The sequence below is a fragment of the Sciurus carolinensis genome, chromosome 8, assembly GCF_902686445.1.
Source record: "Sciurus carolinensis chromosome 8, mSciCar1.2, whole genome shotgun sequence".
Lineage (NCBI taxonomy): Eukaryota > Metazoa > Chordata > Mammalia > Rodentia > Sciuridae > Sciurus > Sciurus carolinensis.
The window spans coordinates 115433919-115452396 of NC_062220.1; the positions used below are offsets into that span (position 1 = coordinate 115433919).

The 18478-nt window shown below is 40.5% G+C and overlaps 1 protein-coding gene across 3 annotated transcripts in view; it reads left to right on the forward strand.

Moving 5' to 3' along the window:
• Limk2 (LIM domain kinase 2) overlaps nucleotides 1–18478 on the forward strand; it is a 72574-nt gene that overhangs the window by 14280 nt on the left and 39816 nt on the right. The gene's annotated exons all lie outside the window — the stretch shown is intronic.

The window sequence follows — 18478 nt, forward strand, 5'->3', positions numbered from 1 at the left end:
TTCATGTACTGGAAAACACAGAAACAACCTTCTGACTTGAGAATCTGAATCTTGGCCAGTGGGCAGGGAGGGCAGGGAGAGGAGTGTGCCAAAGATGACCACCCCTGAAGCTAGCCCTAGGTTCAAGCGAAAGAACCACATATGAGCACCTAGATATGGGGTTGGGGGATGAGAGGAACCCTTTCCATGGTTTCTCCCAGCATTCTCACCTTATGGATAAGAAAACTGAGACCCAGAAAGAGTGACTTTCCCATGTCTGTCCTATTGATTATACAAGTGCCTCAAGGGTTGTTTTTAGTGCAAGTGGCAGTTCTGGCTCTTTCATCACAGGTTCCTATTTTTTGTTGTTAACTTCATTGTAGCTTTTAGATTATTAACTTGGAGGCATCTCAATGTCTTGATAATTACACACATTTTAAAGTCAGATATATATGTGTTGCCACTTTTTGTGTGTGTGTGTGTAATGGGGATTAAACCCAGGTGTGCTTTCTTTAGCACTAAGCCATTGTGCTATATTCCCAGCCCTTTCTAATTTTGAGACGGGGTCTCACTGAATTGCTTAAAGCCTCACTAAGTTGTTGAGACTGACCTTGAACTTATGATACTCCTGCCTCAGACCTCCCAAGTCACTGAGATTACAGGTGTACACCACCACACCTGGCTCTGTCACTCTATTTCCTCATTTAGAAAACAGGGTTAGTGGTTGAGTGCCCCTGAATTTAATCTCTGGTACAAAAAAAGAAAACAGGGTTAACCAGGCCCAATGGCACATGCCTATAATTCCAGCAACTCAGGAGGCCAAGGCAGGAGGATTTCAAGTTTGAGGCCAGCAGTAGCAACTCAGCAAGTCCCTAAGCAACTTAACAAGACCCTGTCTTGAAATTTAAAAATGAAAAATTATGCCCTTCAGTTGATGAATGGATAAAGAAACTGTGGCATATATATACAATGGAATATTACTCTGCCATGAAGAATGATAAAATTATGGCATTTGCAGGCAAATGGATGAAATTGGAGAATATCATGCTAAGTGAGATAAGCCAATCTCAAAACACTAAAGGACGAATGATCTCGCTGATAAGCGGATGAGGACATATAATGGGGGGTGGGAGGGGTTAGCGTTAGGGTTAGGGTTAGGTTTAGGGTTAGGGATAAGGAGGGTGGTAAGAATGGAGGAAGGAAGGACTGTATAGAGGGAAAAGAGGGGTGGGAGGGGTGGGGGGGAAGGGAAAAAAAGATAACAGAATGAATCAAACAACATTGCCCTATGTAAATTTATGATTACACAAATGGTATGCCTTGACTCCATGTACAAATAGAGAAACAACATGTATCCCATTTGTTTACAATAATTAAAAAAAAAAAAGAAAAGAAAAATTAAAAAGGAAGGAATAAAATAGGGGTGTCTTAGACTTATTGAATGAAATGATATATGCAAAGCATTTAGTACATAGTAGGCACCCCCATAATGGTTCTTCGTTTTTCCCATCAGATTGGAATCCTCAAGAGTGAGAGCTTGTCTTTGTCTTTCCCAGAGCATAAAACAGTGCCTGACCCACAGTCACTCCACATTGTTGGAATGAGAAACTGTCCTCTCTGGAGGCTGGGTGGGCATGCCTGGCCCCATGGTCTCAAGTGGTGGGGCTCTGAACAGGTCCTGAGAAAGAAAGAGTGTAGATAGGCACCGTGTGCTATAGATTCCAGCTCCCACACACTGCTCTTGTTGCAAAGCATCCCCTGTGTTGATATCAAATAATTTAGTTGACCTTTAAGCACTCGCCTGCCTGCCAGGAGCTACATTGGGGGTTGACCTGGAGAGATCTGACCTCTGAAAGAGCTGGAGAGGAACCAAAATTTTCCTGCCCTTTTAGCTCTAACTCAAATGTTTCATTTTCTCTGTGATTCTGATTGCCTTGGTTCCTCCTCTCTTCACCCCTAGGGAAGTCAATGTTAACTTCTCTGTGACGTTTAGTGTGATAGGAGCAGAGAGTCTCAGAGCTGTGAGGTTCCTTATATATAAAGCCTTTGGCCAGCTCTTTCATTTTACAGCTGAGGCTAACAAGCAGCATCAGAACCCAGTGAGTTCCCAGAGTGGGTCTTGTCTTGGAATCTAACCTACGTGGTCAAATTTGTTTCTGCTTTTTTCCTATTTGTATGAATATTTTCTGTTAGAAATAATTAGGACAGGGTAGAATAAGCTAATCATTGGAATTTTGGGATTTTTCTGGAGCCAAAGGACTTTAAAACTTAATGGGACCACCTACTATATTATATAACTGCTTCATACAAAAGATGAAAAGTCTAAAACCAAAAGGATATACTCAGGGTCACTCAGACAGGCCATGGATGACAAGACCTGGCCTTAGAACTCAGGTCTTGGCTCATTTATAGGTCTAGTCAGATGTTAGCCTTCTTAGAGAACTCCTTGTGTTGTGGGAGAGAGAAAAACATACATACAAATGCATGTACATAAAGAAATGACGTATTTTAGCACAACAGATAATAGTATGAGAGTACAAGCTACAGGATAAAACTGTCCAGTTTTAAATTCTGGCTTTTCGAGTTATTAGCTGCCCTTGGGTGACTTCCCTGAGCTTCAGGTACCTCATCTATAAAATGAGGATAAGAATGTTATTCATCCCATGTGCTTGTTAGGAAGGATTAAATGTGATGCTCTGTCTAAAGTGCCTACTGTCACATAGAAAACCCTTGATAATCAGTGGTTGCCACTTCATATTATGTTATGAGTGTATTTTCTATGTACACGTATATTTCTACATTTCTCCCTCCCTGCCTCCTTCATACATAAATGGAGCACAACTTTTCATTTCTCTGGTTGTACATAATTTAGTGTCACAACATTCATGCAGTTATACAGGTACACAGGGTAATAATGTCTACCATCTTTCCCACTCCCATGCCCCCTCCCCTCCCTTCACTCCCCTCTGCCCAACCTGAAGTTCCTCCATTCTTCCCTTGCCCCTCCTCCCATTATGGATCAGCATCTGCATATCAGAGAAAACATTTGGCCTTTGGTTTTGGGAGATTGGCTTATTTCACTTAGTGTGAAATTCTCCAACTCCATCTATTTACCTGCAAATGCCATAATTTCACTCTTCTTTAAGGCTGAGTAATATTCCATTGTATATATATACCACAGTTTCTTTATCCATGCATCTGTTGACGAGTATCTAAGTTGATTCCACAGTTTAGCTATTGTGAATTGAGCTACTATAAACATTGATGTGTCTGCATCACAGTAATATACTGATTTTAAGTCTCTTGGGTATAAACTGAGGAGTGGGATAGCTGGGTCAAATGGTGGTTCCATTCTAAGTTTTTTGAGGAATCTCCATACTGTTTTCCAGAGTGATTGCACCAATTTGCAGTCCCACCAGCAATGTATGAGTGTACCTTTTTCCCCACAACCTTGCCAACACTTATTGTTTATTGTATTCTTGATAATTGCCATTCTTACTGGAGTGAGATGAAATCTTAGAGCAGTTTTGATTTGCATTTCTCTAATTGCTAGAGATGTTGAACATTTTTTCATATATTTGTTGATTGATTTTATATCTTCTGTGAAGTGTCTGCTGAGTTCCTTAGCCCATTTATTGATTGGGTTATTTGTATTCTTGGTGTTAAAGTTTTTAAGTTCTTTATATATCCTGGAGATTAGTGCTCTGAGGTGCCTGTGATAAAAAATTTTCTCCCATTCTATGCTCTCTCTTCATGTTATTGATTGTTTCCTTTGCTAAGAAGAAGCTTTTTAGTTTGAATCCATCCCATTTAGTGATTCTTGATTTTATTTCTTGCTCTGTAGGAGTCTTGTTAAAGAGGTCAGGTCCTAAGCCAACATGATGAAGATTTGGGCCTACTTTTTCTTCTATTAGGTGCAGGGTCTCTGGTTCAATTCCTAGGTCCTTGATCTACTTTGAAATTGATTTTTGTGCAGGGTGAGAGATAAGGGTTAATTTCATGTTACTTCATATGGATTTCCAGTTTTCCCAGCACCAGTTGTTGAACAGGCTATCTTTTCTCCATTGTGTGTTTTTGGCATCTTTGTCTAGTATAAGGTAACTGTTTGTATGTGGGTTTGTCTCTGTGTCTTCTATTCTGTACCATTGGTCTGCATGCCTATTTTGGTGCCAATACCATGCCGTTTTTGTTACTATATCTCTGTAATATAGTTTAAGGTCTGGTATTATGATGCCTCCTGCTTCACTCTTCTTGCTAAGGATTGCTTTGGCTATTCTGGGACTCTTATTTTTTTCAAATGAATTTCATGGTTGCTTTTTCTAGTTCTTTGAAGAATGTCATTAGGATTTTTAATAGGAATAACATTAAATCTGTATAACAGTTTTGAGAGTATAGCCATTTTGATAATATTAATTCTGCCTATCCAAGAACACAGGAGATCTTCCCATCTTCTAAGGTCTTCTTTAATTTCTTTCTGTAGCGTTCTGTAGTTTTCATTGTAGAGGTCGTTCACCTCTTTTGTTAGATTGATTCCTAAGTGTTTTTGTTGTTGTTTTTATGGGTGTTGATTTTATATCCTGCTACTTTGCTGAATTCATTTATTAGTTCTAGTAGTTTTCTGGTGAAATTTTTTGAATCCTCTAAATATAGAATCATGTCATTGACAAATAGTGACAGTTTGAATTATTCTTTTCCTATTTGTATCCCTTTAATTTTTTCATCCGTCTAATCGCTCTGGCTAGAGTTTCAAGGACTATGTCAAATAGGAGTGGTGAAAGAGGGCATTCCTGTCTTGTTCCAGTTTTTAGAGGGAATGCTTTCAATTTTTCTCCATTTAGAATGATGTTGGCCTTGGGCTTAGCATAGATCGCTTTTACAATGTTGAGGTACATTTCTACTATCCCTAATTTTTCTAGTGTGGAGGTGCTGTATTTTGTCAAATGTTTTTTCTGCATCTATTGAGATGATCATATGGTTTTTATCTTTAAGTTTATTGATGTGGTAAGTTACATTTATTGATTTCCAACCTTGAACCAACCTTCATCCCTGACATGAACCCCACTTGATCGTGGTGCATTATCTTTTTAATTTGTTTTATATGCAATTTGCCAGAATTTTATTAAGAATTTTTGCATCTGTGTTCATCAGGGATATCGGTCTGAAGTTTTCTTTCTTTGATGTGTCTTTTGTTTTAGTATTGGGGTGATACTAGCCTCATAGAATGAGTTTGGAAGAGTTCCCTCCTTTTTTATTTCATGGAGTAATTTGAGGAATATTGGTATTAGTTCTTTGAAGGTCTTGTAGAACTTGGCTAGCAATCCTTGTGGTCTGGCTTTTGGTTGGTAGGCTTTTGATGGCATCTTCTATTCATCGCTTGAAATTGATCTGTTTAAATTGTTTATGACCTCCTGATTCAGATTGGGTAGATCATGTGTCTCTAGAAATTTGTTGATAGTGTCGAGATTTTCTATTTTATTGGAGTATAAATCTTCAAAATAGTTTCTAATATCTTCTGTATTTCAGTAGTGTCTATGTGTTATTTCCTTTTTCATCACAAATTTTGGTAATTTGAATTTTCTGTCTCCTCGTTGTTAGTGTGGCTAAGGGTTTATCTATTTTATTTATTTTTTCAAAGAACCAACTTTTCGGGGCTGGGGATATGGCTCAGTTGGTAGAGTGCCTGCCTCGCAAGCACAAGGCCCTGGGTTCAATCCCCAGCACCGCAAAAAAAAAAAAAAAAAAAAAAGAACCAACTTTTCATTTTGTCAATTTTTTTGAATTGTTTCTTTTATTTCAGTTTCATTGATTTCAGTTGATTTTAATTATTTCCTATCTTCTATTACTTTAGGTGTTGATTTTTTCTTCTTTTTCTAGGACTTTGAGATGGAATGTTAAGTCATTTATTTGTTGACATTTTTTACTTTTAATGAATGAGCTCAATGCAATGCACTTTCCTCTTAGCACTGCCTTCATAGTGTCCCAGAGATTTTGATATGTTGTATCAGTGTTCTCCTTTACCTCTCAGAATTTTTTTATCTCCTCCCTGATGTCTTTTGCTATCCATTCATCATAGTGTGTTATTTAGTTGTAGTAGCTTCTGTTTATTATTTTATCAATTTCTAATTTCATTCAATTATGATCTATTAAATGTGGGTATTATCTCTTTTTTTATATTTGCTAAGAGTCGCTTTGTGATATAACATATGATCTGTTTTAGAGAAGGATCCGTGTGCTGCTGAGAAAAAAGTGTATTTGCTCATTGATGGATGAAATATTCTATATATATCAAGTCTAAATTATTGATTGTGTTATTTAGTTCTATAGTTTATTTTTGTTTAGAAGATCTGTCCAGTAGTGAGAGAGATATGTTAAAGTCACTCAGTATTATTGTGTTGTGGTCTGTTCGATTCTTGAAATTGAGGAGGGTTTGTTTTATGTACATAAATGCTTCATTGTTTGGGGCATAAATATTTATGATTATTATGTCTTGTTGATGTATGATTCCCTTAAGCATGAAGGGAAATGGAATGTCCTTCATTATCCCTTCTAACTTTGCCTTGAAGTCCACTTTATCTGATATGAGGATGGTAACCCCTGCTTGTTTACGCAGTCCATGTGAATGATGTGTTTTTTTCCCATTTTTTCACTGTTAGTCTGTGGATGTCTTTTCCTATGAGGTGAGTCTCTTGGAGGCATCATACTGTTGGGTCTCTTTTAATCCAATCTACAAGTCTATGTCTTTTGATTGATGAGTTTAGGCCATTAATATTTAGGGTTATTATTGAGATAACGATTTGTATTCCCAGTAATTTTGGTTTATTTTTGGTTTTTTAACTTGACTTGGTTTCTCCTTTGATTGGTTTTTCCTTTAGTGTAGTTCTTCCCTTTGCTGATTTTCATTGTTGTCTTTCATTTCCTCTTCATGGAATATTTTACTGAGAATGTTCTGTAGTGTAGGCTTTCTAGTTGTAAATTCTTTTAACTTTTGTTTATCATGGAAGGTTTTTATTTAGCCATCAAATCTCAAGCTTAATTTTGCTGGATATAAGATTCTTGGTTAACATCCATTTTCTTTCAGAGCTTGGTATATGTTGTTCTAGGACCTCCTACCCTTGAGGTTCTGGGTTGAGAAATCTGTTGATATCTGAATTGGTTTTCCCCTATATGTAATCTTATACTTTTCTCTGCAGCCTTTAAAAGTCTCTCCTTATTCTGTATGCTAGGCATTTTCATTATAATGTGCCTAGGTGTGAATCTGTTGTATTTTGTACATTTGGTGTCTTGTGAGCCCCTTGTATTTGATTTTCCTTTTCGTTCTTCAGATTTGGGAAATTTTCTGATATTATTTTATTGAAAAGATTGTGCATTCCTTTGGTTTGTATCTCTGTTCCTTCCTCTGTCCTGATAAATCTTAAATTTGGTCTTTTCATGTTATCCCATAATTCTTGGAGGTTCTGTTCATGGTTTCTTACTATCTTCACTATGTGGTCAACTTTATTTTCAAGATTATTTATTTTGGGGCTGGGGTTGTGGTTCAGTGGTGGAGTGCTTGCCTGGCATGTGTGAGGCACTGGGTTTGATTCTCAGCACCACATATAAATAAATAAAAACAAAAGGTCCATTGACAACTTAAAAAAAATTTTTTTAAGATTATATATTTTGTCTTCATTGTCTGAGGTTCTGTCTTCCAAGTGATCTAGTCTATTGGTGATGCTTCCTATTGAATTTTTAATTTGGTATATTGTTTCCTTCATTTCAAGAATTTCTGTTCTTTTTTTTTTTCTTCAGAATCTCTATCTCTTTATTAAAGTAGTCTTCCTAGCTGCATTTGCTCCCATCTCTTTATTGAAATGATCTTTTGCTTTTGCTACTTGCATATGCTCTCTTATATCATCCTTTATCTCACAGTTTATTTTAACTATGTACATTCTGAACTACTGTGCTGTCAATAGGTTCTATTATCCTGCATCTTGGTTTGTGTGGGGCGCTTTCTTCCCTTGTTTTACATGTTTGTTTGTGTGTCTGCCCCTCTAGCAGTGTAGATCTGAGGTATTATAGTTTCTACCTTATAGACTTGTACGTCCTGCAGGTTTCCAATACCTTGCCTTTAAGGGGGAGATCAATGTTAACAGCACCCAATGCAAACAATATTCAGCCTTAAACCAAGTAGCTCCTATTAAGACATTTACAGTTTCGTTGCAATAAACAGAAATGATGTATTTGATTATTATCTACAATATAAAGAGTAGGTTTGCAAAAGGGTCTACAGTTTCTAATGGTGGACAAAGAGAGAACCAGGGGGGGTTAGAATGTGATGTTTGTGAGGTAGGAGGTGAGAATATGTTGGCATTCAGTCATAGGAAGTGTGAAAGAGGAATCAAGAGAAGTTGTTAGCAGGAGAAAAGAGAAAAAGAGACTCTGGGGAAATAGATAACTGAGCAGAAACTATAGAGAGTAAATAAAAAGTAAAGAAAAGAAAAGAAAAATATAAAACAAAAGAAAAAATGTAAAGAGAAAAGCATATATAACAAAACTGTAATATATATTCAGACATCACAGTCCTCAGTAGCCTAATACATGAAAGTACTTGGTTTTTCAAAAATGTTGGGGATGTGAAAGTGAGAAAAGAAAGAAAAAAAAAATCTTGAAGGAAAATTGAACAATTGTTTCTGTTGGAGTTCAGTATCTTCTCTGCTTCCCTTCTCATTTGATAGGTGGGGTTGTCTGGAGCTTGCTGGTATCTCCACCCTCAGGATGGTGAAGTTTACTAGGGTGGGAAAGTTAGTCTTGGAGGTGGAACTCCTGGAGGTGGGATATAGCAATTGCTGGGCCCCTTTGGAAGACTGCACCCCAGGAATCTCTTCTGGTGTCCACTTGTGTAGGACCTGGTCTTAGCCATTTACATTGCCTGTGGCCTCCACAATTCCTGGTCTCTAATTTAATCTTTTTTTTTTTTTTTTTTTTTTTTGCTGTACTGGGGATCCAACTCAGGGCCTTGTGCTTGCGAGGCAAGCACTCTACCAGCTGAGCTATTTCCCCAGCTCCTCTAATTTAATTTAATCTTTAAACTGTATCCCTCCTGCTCCCTCCCTTTCAACTTCCCAATCAGGAACCTCCCCCGCCCCTAGGTCCTGAGGGCTGAGCGTAGGGCACCTATGTGCCTGTCCTAGAGAGCTTTTCTGTACCAGGCAGATCAGGACCAGGCGTTGAGAGCTGCAGGCCTGCCATGTAGTTGCAAGCGCTGGACTGGGTTGGTGGCTAGCAGGATGTTTGGAAACCGGGGATTGGGGAACCAGAGGACCCTGTTGATTGCCACATAGGCAGGACCAGGAGTTAGGTGGATGCCAGATTGGGGAGGGAGTCAGGGAACAGACTGGTGTCAGGTCCTAACAAGTGCCACCCAAGTTTATCCTGGAAACCTGGTGGGTGCCAGGCTGATTGACTGGGCAAGCGAGGATCAAGATGCCCTCACACCTTCTTCCAACCTACCAACCCTGTACAAGGCTCTCTCCTGCCTCTGCAGCAAGATGGTGCCTCTCACCTAGCAGGGAGACCTCAAGGCTGCAGAGACCTTGGTGATGGTCTTCCAGGTCCTAGCTGTTGTCCCTTGTTGGTGGCAGCAGCTTCGGCAACTGGTACCATGGTATTGGGCTTTCAGGCCCAGGCCTGTGTCCCAAGATGGAAGCTGCCCCAACTAAAGATAGTGATGGCAGCAGCGGAGGTAACCCAAGATGGTGGTGAAGGTTTCCCAAGATGCGGCCTCTTTCAAAGATGTGGCATCAAGGGCAGGCATGTGGTGGCATTGGGCAGCCTGTTAGAGATGCAGCGCTATGGCAGGTGGCTGCCTCCAGGCCCTGTCCAGTGTCCCAAGGTGGAGACTACCACATTGAGGGGGCTATGGCAGTGCTGCAGTGTCCTAAGACTGGGGAGCCTGGGGAGTCCCTTATTGGTAGATGGAGCTCTCAGTGCTTCTGCGGGGGGTCTGTGGCAACAGGGTGGGAGGGGCATGCCACCTTTTTGTTTTATTTTGAGATAGGGCCTCACTGAGTTGCTGAGGCTGGCTTTGAACTCACCATCCTCCTGCCTCAGCCTCCTGAGCTGCTGGTATTACAGATGTGCTACACTGCACCCAGCTTCCTGTTTCTCTTATTACACATTCATTGGTTACCTAATGTGGAGCCTGAGGGAATAAGGGCAACTTTGAACTACCCTGGCAAAATAAACCAAAAATCATGCTTGTTGGGGAAGTAAAGCATATAGGTTTGGTTTCCTAGTTGCCACTTCATCTTGAGGACAGACCAGCTCTGCCCAAAGGATATATCTCCCAATTCCTAAACTTTCCCATGGTAAATTCAAATTGGATGATTTGGCACCCTCCAATAGAGCCTGGGAGTTTTCCCTGGGGAGAGTGACTATGTTATAGAGTCAGTTTGACTTTTGCCCATATTGGAGGAAAATCTTCAGAATTGGGAAGAACTGTGTTTGTCTGACCCCGGAGGTAACTGAGCTATGGGAAACATGGGCATCAGCTTACAAGTGCCCCTAGGCATTGAACCCAGGGGCACTTCACCAGTAAGTTACATCCTCAGTCCTTTTTTTTTTTTTTTTTTGCGGTACTGGGGATCGAACTCAGGGCCTGGTGCTTGCGAGGCAAGCACTCTACCAGCTGAGCTATCTCCCCAGCCCCATCCTCAGTCCTTTTTAAAATTTAAAAATTTGAGACAGTCTCATTAAGTTTCTGGGGTTCTTGATAAGTTGCTGAGACTGGCCTCAAACTTGTGATCCTGCTGCCTCAGCCTCCCAAGTTGCTGGAATACAAGTGTGTGCCACTGCACCTGGCTCTGAGTAATCTTTTGAGATCTCTTCCACCCTGCTTGCCTCTGCTTCTGATGAACTCGTGTCTGAGTGCATTCCTGCTGGAAGCAAGAACCTCCTTTGTGCTGCTTAGAGAAATGCATTCTTCTTTCAACCCTGGTCTGACCCAGCTGGTCTACAGTTACAATAAAGGAAATTACTTTTCTTCTTCCCTTCCCACACACCTTTGTTTTCCTAGTCACAGGGTGGGGCTGGATTTTGAATGGAGACATTGCTGGGTTGGTCTAAATTCCTCTCCTCGCCTCCTTATACTATCCCATCCCCCCTATCTGCAGCCATATCTATAATCCTGCCTTTGATAGCCTTCCTCCAGATTCTCAGGTATCCAGAACAGTAGGAAGCCATTTAAGGCTAGAATCAGAGACTAGTAGAGGCCAGCTGAGGAACCTCCTGGAAATAGCCCAGTTGGCAATTGTATATTTAGGCACCTGGCCAAGATCCTTCTGATCTCCTGGACACATAGCTGACCAGCCCTCCTTCCCCTCCCCCACCTTCCCAACAGACCTGTTTATACTCCCAGTGACTGTGACTTCCTTTCCTTAAACAATGCCATTGATTTTTTTTTGTGGTGCTAGGGATTGAACCCAGGGCCTTGTACATGCAAGACAGGCACTCTACCAACTGAGCTACATTCCCAGACCTGCAATTGATTCTTGAGTCATGCTCTCTGAAGCTCTCTCAGCCTGGCTCCCTCTCTCAGGGGAGGCCAGGAGAGCAACCAGAGTGCACATTGTAGCTGAGGTTAAAATGTAGAGCTATGAACCAGGCATGGTGGTGCAGTCTTGTAATCCCAGTGGCTTGGGAGGCTGAGGATTGTGAGTTTGAAGCCAGCCTCAGCAAAAGCGAGGTGCTAATCAACTCAATGAGACCTGGTCTCTAAGTAAAATACAAAATAGGACTGGGGATGTGATTCAGTGGCTCCAGTACCAATGAGTTAAATCCCCCCGTACTGCGCCCCAACAAAATGTGGAGTTGTGAATAGCTTTTGGCAAGTTGGCAAGCTAAAGAACCTTAACAAGTTTTCTGATCATTGTCTCTTCACCTTCATCAGTAGTTTTTGGCCAAGGAGCAGGGTTACTACTGGGTTTCTTAACCTGGTTCCTACAGCATTATCCAAGGAAAATCTTCAACTCTTAAGGCTCCTGGGAACTGTCAAGGCCTCATTTCTCAGGATTATGAGCAGACTATTTGTACTTTCTCATATAAGAAATGATTGGTAATGTCTATGCTCTGGAAAAGGGCTAATGCTGATAGAAGACTCTGGTCACTTTATCAGGCAACAAACTATTTCTGCTAAATTTGTGACTACTGGAAGGCCAGTGAAGAAATTACATACTTAGCAACCAGAGACTGGAGTAATGTGCTGGCAGACAAGGTACTTTTTATCTTGCTTATGCCACATTCATTTTCCCACCTTCACCTCCATCTAAACAGGTTTAATAGAATCATAATTATAGTAATAGAAACCGTTTATTGAGTCTGTTGATCCAGACACTGTCCTTGACATTTCACATTCATGCTTTCATTTAATTCTTAAGACAACCTGATAAAAACAGTGGACTTCAGTCTGACTTCCATTTTTTCTCCCTGAAACAAAGTTTTATCTACTTTAAAATTAGAGGAGTAAAACTGGGCGCACGCCTGTAATCCCAATGATTCCGGAGGCTGAGGCAGGAGGATCCTAAGTTCAAAGTCAGCCTCAGCAATTTAGCAAGACCCTGAACAACTTAGCAAGACCCTGTCTCATCTCAAAATAAAAAATTAAAAGGGCTGGGGATGTGGTTTAATGGTTAAGTGCCTCTGGGTTCAATCCCTGGTATCAAAAAAAAAGAAATAGTAAGGCTGGGCACAGTGGTGCACACCTGCAATTCTAGTGACTTGGGAGGCTGAGGCAGGAGGATCACAAGTTTGAGGCTTTAAAAAATAATGTACCACATTTTTCTATTAATGCAAATTAGTGTTTTCACATACTGATTCTGTTTTTTGACTTGCATATCTTTAAAAACAAATTAGATGGTGTGACACATAAAAAAATAGATAAACAGAAATAAAAAAAGATCTGGAGCTCAGTGATAGAGGATTCTTGGGTTTAATCCCCAGTACCATAAAAAGGTGGGGGGCGGGGATGAGAGTTGCTTGCTTAAAGTTTAGAGCTAGTAAGTCGTTTATTTGGGATTTGAACCTAGGCATTCTGACTCCTTCTTACAAGTCCTGGCATTTCTTTTTCTTTTTCTTTCTTTTTTTTTCTGGTGACGGGAGTACTGAGGATTGAACCCAGGGGTGCTTTACCACTGAACCACATATCCAGCCCCTTTTTTAAATTTTGAGTTAGGGTCTTACTAAGTTGCTTAGAGCCTCACTAAATTGCTGAGGCTGGTCTTAAACTTGCAATCCTCCTGCCTCAGCCTCCCAAATTGCTGGGATTACAGGCATGCATCAACACATCCAATGAGTGTTGGCATTCCTGAATATGGACATGCCATTTAACTTCACTGAAGCTATTTCTTCATCCTGCCTGCCACCCACTAATAGTGTCGGAAAATACTGAAGGGTGTTTGTTCAAAGTTTCATGAATTCTAAAGGATCAACAAAAGAGCTGTTAACCCTGATTAATACTGTTTCTGATGTGGGAACCCTGCCCTCTGCTGTTGTACTGTTGTTGTTACATTTACTGCCTTCTCCAGAAAGTGTTTGCTTGTTTGTTTAGTTTATTTCTAAGGAAACAACCAACCAGCAGGTCATTAAGGCTGGCTGTTGCATGGTGGAATGGAGCCAACAGAGGAAGGAGGGACAGACATCTGAGTTTTCTTAATATTGAACTTTAATCCGACTTCCATTCTGTCTCCTCTGAAGCAAAATTCCTTAGTAATGTCACAGGGGACGACTTCATCAGTTAGTCCACTGGCCACTCTTCAGTCTTCCTCCTATATGACCTCCATAATTGCACTAGAGGCACAGTGAGCATTCCTAATCCAAAATGCTGTAAAATCTAAAACTTTTTAATTGCCAACATGATGTCACTAGTAGAAAATTCCATACCTGACTTCCCATGACTGGTCACAGTCAAAATGCAGGCACACTAAAAATATTGTATAAAACTACCTGCAAGCTTTATGTATAAGGTGTATATGAAACATAAGTGAATTTCATATTTCGATTCAGTTCACATACCCAAAGTATCTCATCATGCATACGCAAATACTCCAAATTCCAAAATGCTTCTGCTCCCAAATATTTTAGTTAAGCAACACTTAACCTGGAGTAGTTGAAAAAAGTGAATGAAACTCAGGCTGCTTGAGCTTACCTCCCAGCTTCACTTACCAGCCACCTGACCATGAGTCAGCTGTGTAACCTCTCTTTGCCACAGTTTCCTCATGTGTGAAAGGGGAAATGTTTTCTGCCTCCAAAAGTTGTTAATGCAGATTAAATTCAATCATATATTCACAGTCCTTAGCACAATGCATGTTTGTGGTTAGGACTTACAGATGTTGGCATTTGTCATAGTGTCTGTCACTCATAAAATGTTCTCTTCCCTTGACTTCCAGAACATTTCACACTTTCCTGGTTTTCTCCCATCTCTTTAGTAATTCCAGTTTGCTTATCATCCTCCTCTGTTCAGCTCCAAGATATTACCATTCCTCCAGGTACACTCTGTTTTCAGGGTTTTTTATGAACACCCCTGGCTTTCACTATCTTCCACAAACAGACAACCCTAAAAGCAATATCCCCAGTCCCAGCCCTTCTATAGAGCTTTAGACCTGTATGTCTGTCTTAACTGTCAATCTGTCATGTCCATTTTAATGTCTTCTGGGCAGCTTAAACTTAGCTGGACTTTTGACAACACCCCTAAAGCTGACTCCTTGTCCACTATAATGATACTTCTCATTGAATGATACTACCATCCATCCATTGCCTACGCCAGAAACCTAGAACTACTTAATACTGCTTCTCTTTTATCCTCCATAACCAAGTCTTATCACTTTCCTCTCTGTTAGTCAATTAGTCAATTCTTTTTTTTTTTTCTCAGTAAGTACAAGTCAATTCTTTATTTATTTAGGAACTAGGAATTGAACACAGGGTGTTTTACCACTGAGCTATATCCCCAGTCGTTTTTTATTTTGAAACAGGATCACAGTAATTTCCTGAGGATCTTGCTGAATTACTGAGGCTGACCTCAAACTTGTGATCCTCCTGCCTCAGCCACCTAAATCCTTGGAATTACAAGTGTGCACCACCTCACCTAGCTAGTTAGTTTTTTGAGATTGGGTCTTTATTTGTTGCCCAGGCTGGCCTTGAATTCCTGGGCTCAAGTGATCCTCCTGACTCAACCTCCCAGGTAGCAAGGAATGTAGGTACACCCTGATTAGATTGTATTTTGAATGAGTTCACTTTTTTCCATTTCTCTCACCAGCAACCTATTCCAGGCTACCATCATCTCTCACCAGAACAGATGCAATAAGCTATCTCCCCACCAATCTCCCATGGTCACTCTATACCTCCCAACCCATTCTCTCCAGAGCAGTTAAAGTGAGTGATTGTATAAAATAAAAAGTATTTTAAAAATCTGGCCACATCACACTTCATATTGTATCCTTTCTTTGAATTTCCACAGCTTTCCAGTCTTCTTAGATAAAAACCAAAATCCTTAACACTGCCTCCAGGGAACCACCATCATCTGCCCTGTGTCTGTGTGTCCTCAGCTTCACTGCTCTTCTTCAAAGGGTCCAAAACACATCCCCTCTCCTGCTAACAAGAGCTATGTTCACACTGTGCCCTCAGCCTCTTTTTGCCACCTCACCCACTTTTTGCCTAATTAACTCCTACTTGCCGTTCAGATCTTTACCCGACTGGCTCAGGAAGATAGCTATACCTCACCCCTGAAGAATAGGTCACATCCCCTGTTTCCATAGACTTTTCCTTTGAAGAGTCTTTTGTCATTTTAACTTCACCTTTATTCATGTAAACATTTTCTTCATGACATCTTGACCTTATAGTCAGTAAGCATAACTTGGTCAAAAATCATAAGGGCTCTTTGGGGGTGGGGATCACTGGGGATTGAACCCAGGGCTTAACATATGCTAGGCAAGTGTTACAACCCCAGTTACCATAGGGCTTTTTGCCCCTCATTGTGTCACCAGGGACACATCATTGAAATAGGAGGAAAAATTTGTTGAATGAGTTAACAGAAGTGGCTAAGAGGTATGATGTAAGTGGGGCCTTTTCTTGCCCTTCCACTTCCCCACATCCTTCCCTTAGTAGCAACAGTGGCTGCATTTCCTGTAAATGACAGGGAGGAATCAGTTCCAGACACTGAGGTGTTTTGGAAAATTGCCTATAAACAGGTATTGAGGTGAGAAGAAAAGACTTTATCTTTTGCCTTTAGAAGAACTGTCCCACAGTGAGGAGAAAGAAGCTGGAGAGGCTGACCCACAAGTTCTTTCCAGCAGCAAGTCCTGTACTTCTCTCTAGGTATAATCCAGACAGGAACAAGCCCTAGGCACCTGTGTATCTCTGGATAGAAGGGCAGTGGAGGGAGAGTGAGTCTAGCTTACCTATCCCAGACTGATTGTACGTTGCTCTTAAATCTGAAAAATCCCAATTCCAGTGGTAAGTTGTTTTTTAAAAATTTTATCTTTGAAGTATAACAGTAACCAAAGATGCCTATTAAGTACAGATTAGAAAAAAAGAATACTTGCATAGTATCTTTTATTTATACTATAGCTGATTTATGATAGGGAGGATGAATAGCTTGGCAGTTCCCTAAGAACTTGAAAATTAAATTTGTCCTCTGTAAGTCAAACTAATATGCTCTTTATGAAATAAGAGTATATAATGTGGCAGTTAAGAGCACAGACTCTAGAACCAGATTGCTTGGGTTCAAATTCTGACCCTGCACTTTATGCACTTCCAGCAGGTTACTTACCCTCTTTGTTTCATCTATAAGATGGAGATACTAACTTATGCCCTAACTCCTACTATTGTAGTGAGGGGGTAAATGAGTGAAGTCATGTGTAACTCTGATTATAGGGCTTTATACAGAATGAGTGTTCTTGAATGTTAGCCATTTGCTATTAGCTGCTAAAGACATGTCTCCCAGAACTAAACTGTGTGTGAGTTGATCATTCCACCTATCTAAAAAGTAATGATTTTTTTCCTAGTGACATTTTACTTAAAAACCAACATAATAATTAGTAAGTGGCCAGCACTAAAACAGTAACTGGCCAGCAGAAAAACAAAGAGAAAAGTCAGTGAGACAAAACTAGTAATGTGTCCAAATAAAGGTGCTGAATCTGGTTTGTTCACCAGAAAGGGGTTCTTTGTTGTAGACAGGGCTAGTTTGGCTGACTCACCATTGCCCAGGATAAAACCTCTTCATGGCTGTTCATTTCCCTCTAAGTCCATAGTTCATATTTACAGAACAACAGGCAACATTTTGATGCTTAATTCAGCTTTCTGGGATTTTGGGGTTTTGTAGGTTTTTTTTTTTTTTTTTTTTTTTTTTTTTTGAGACAGGATTTCACTATGTTGCCCAGACTGGTGTCAAACTCTTGGATGCAAGTGATCCTCCTGCCTCGGCCTTCTGAATAAGTGGGGCTACAGGTTTGCTTAATAACAGGACAGATCTGGAAGCATTGCCTGTGGGGTGGGGGGCGTGCTATAATGTCAGTCATCAAATCCTAAATTGGTAAAGTTAGAACAGAACCATCACAGCACATCTGTACCTCTCTGGGTATTATGAATTCCTATTTCTAGACCTAAGAGCCAAAAAAACAGTCCCAGATTAGGGTCCTTCACCCAAGGAACCAGCCTTGGAGAGGTCTCTGGGTGATCAGCCAACCTTCTCTGACCACCTTCCCTGTCACCATTGCTTCTTTTGGCATTGACCTACTAGATATAGAATTTTTTGCTCACCTAAGTTCTTCCTTTTACAGAGAAAGAAATTGAAGCCCAGAGAGGTTTAATGGTTTGCCTAAGATCACAAAGATTATTGTTAACTAGGGCAAGTTCTCAGGTTTTCAGAGAAGAGAAATGTTCACATGAATGCAGCATTTGACACTGAGTGTCAGACATTGCATTTTCTTTCCTTCCTCCCTCTTTCCCTTCCCTCCTCCTTTCCTTCCTCTTTGTACTGTTGATTAAATCCAGGGTCTCATACATTATTGCCAGGCAAATACTACTACTGGACCACATTCCCAACTCCTGTATTTTCTAATATTAGTATTATGAAGCAGCAGTGAGTGATTGTCTACAGGGATTGCAGTCCCATTCTAAGTGATTACAGCCCATACAGAAAAATCTTGCCGTTAAAAAATAACCAAGTCAGCAAGAGATGTGGCCTCAAAACAAAGGCATGATCTGCTATTAGTAAACACTAGTTGGGGCAGCCTGGAGATGCACACCTGTAATCCCAGCTACTTGGGAGGCTGAGGCAGGATGAACACAAATTCAAGACCAGTCTCAGCAACTTAGGGAAACCCTGTCTCAAAATTAAACTTAAAAACGGGCCAGGCGTGGTGGCATATACCTGTAATCCCAGAGGCTCGGGAGGCTGAAGAATGAGGATCATGAGTTCAAAGCCAGCCTCAGCAAAAGTGAGGCACTAAGCAACTCAGTGAGACCCTGT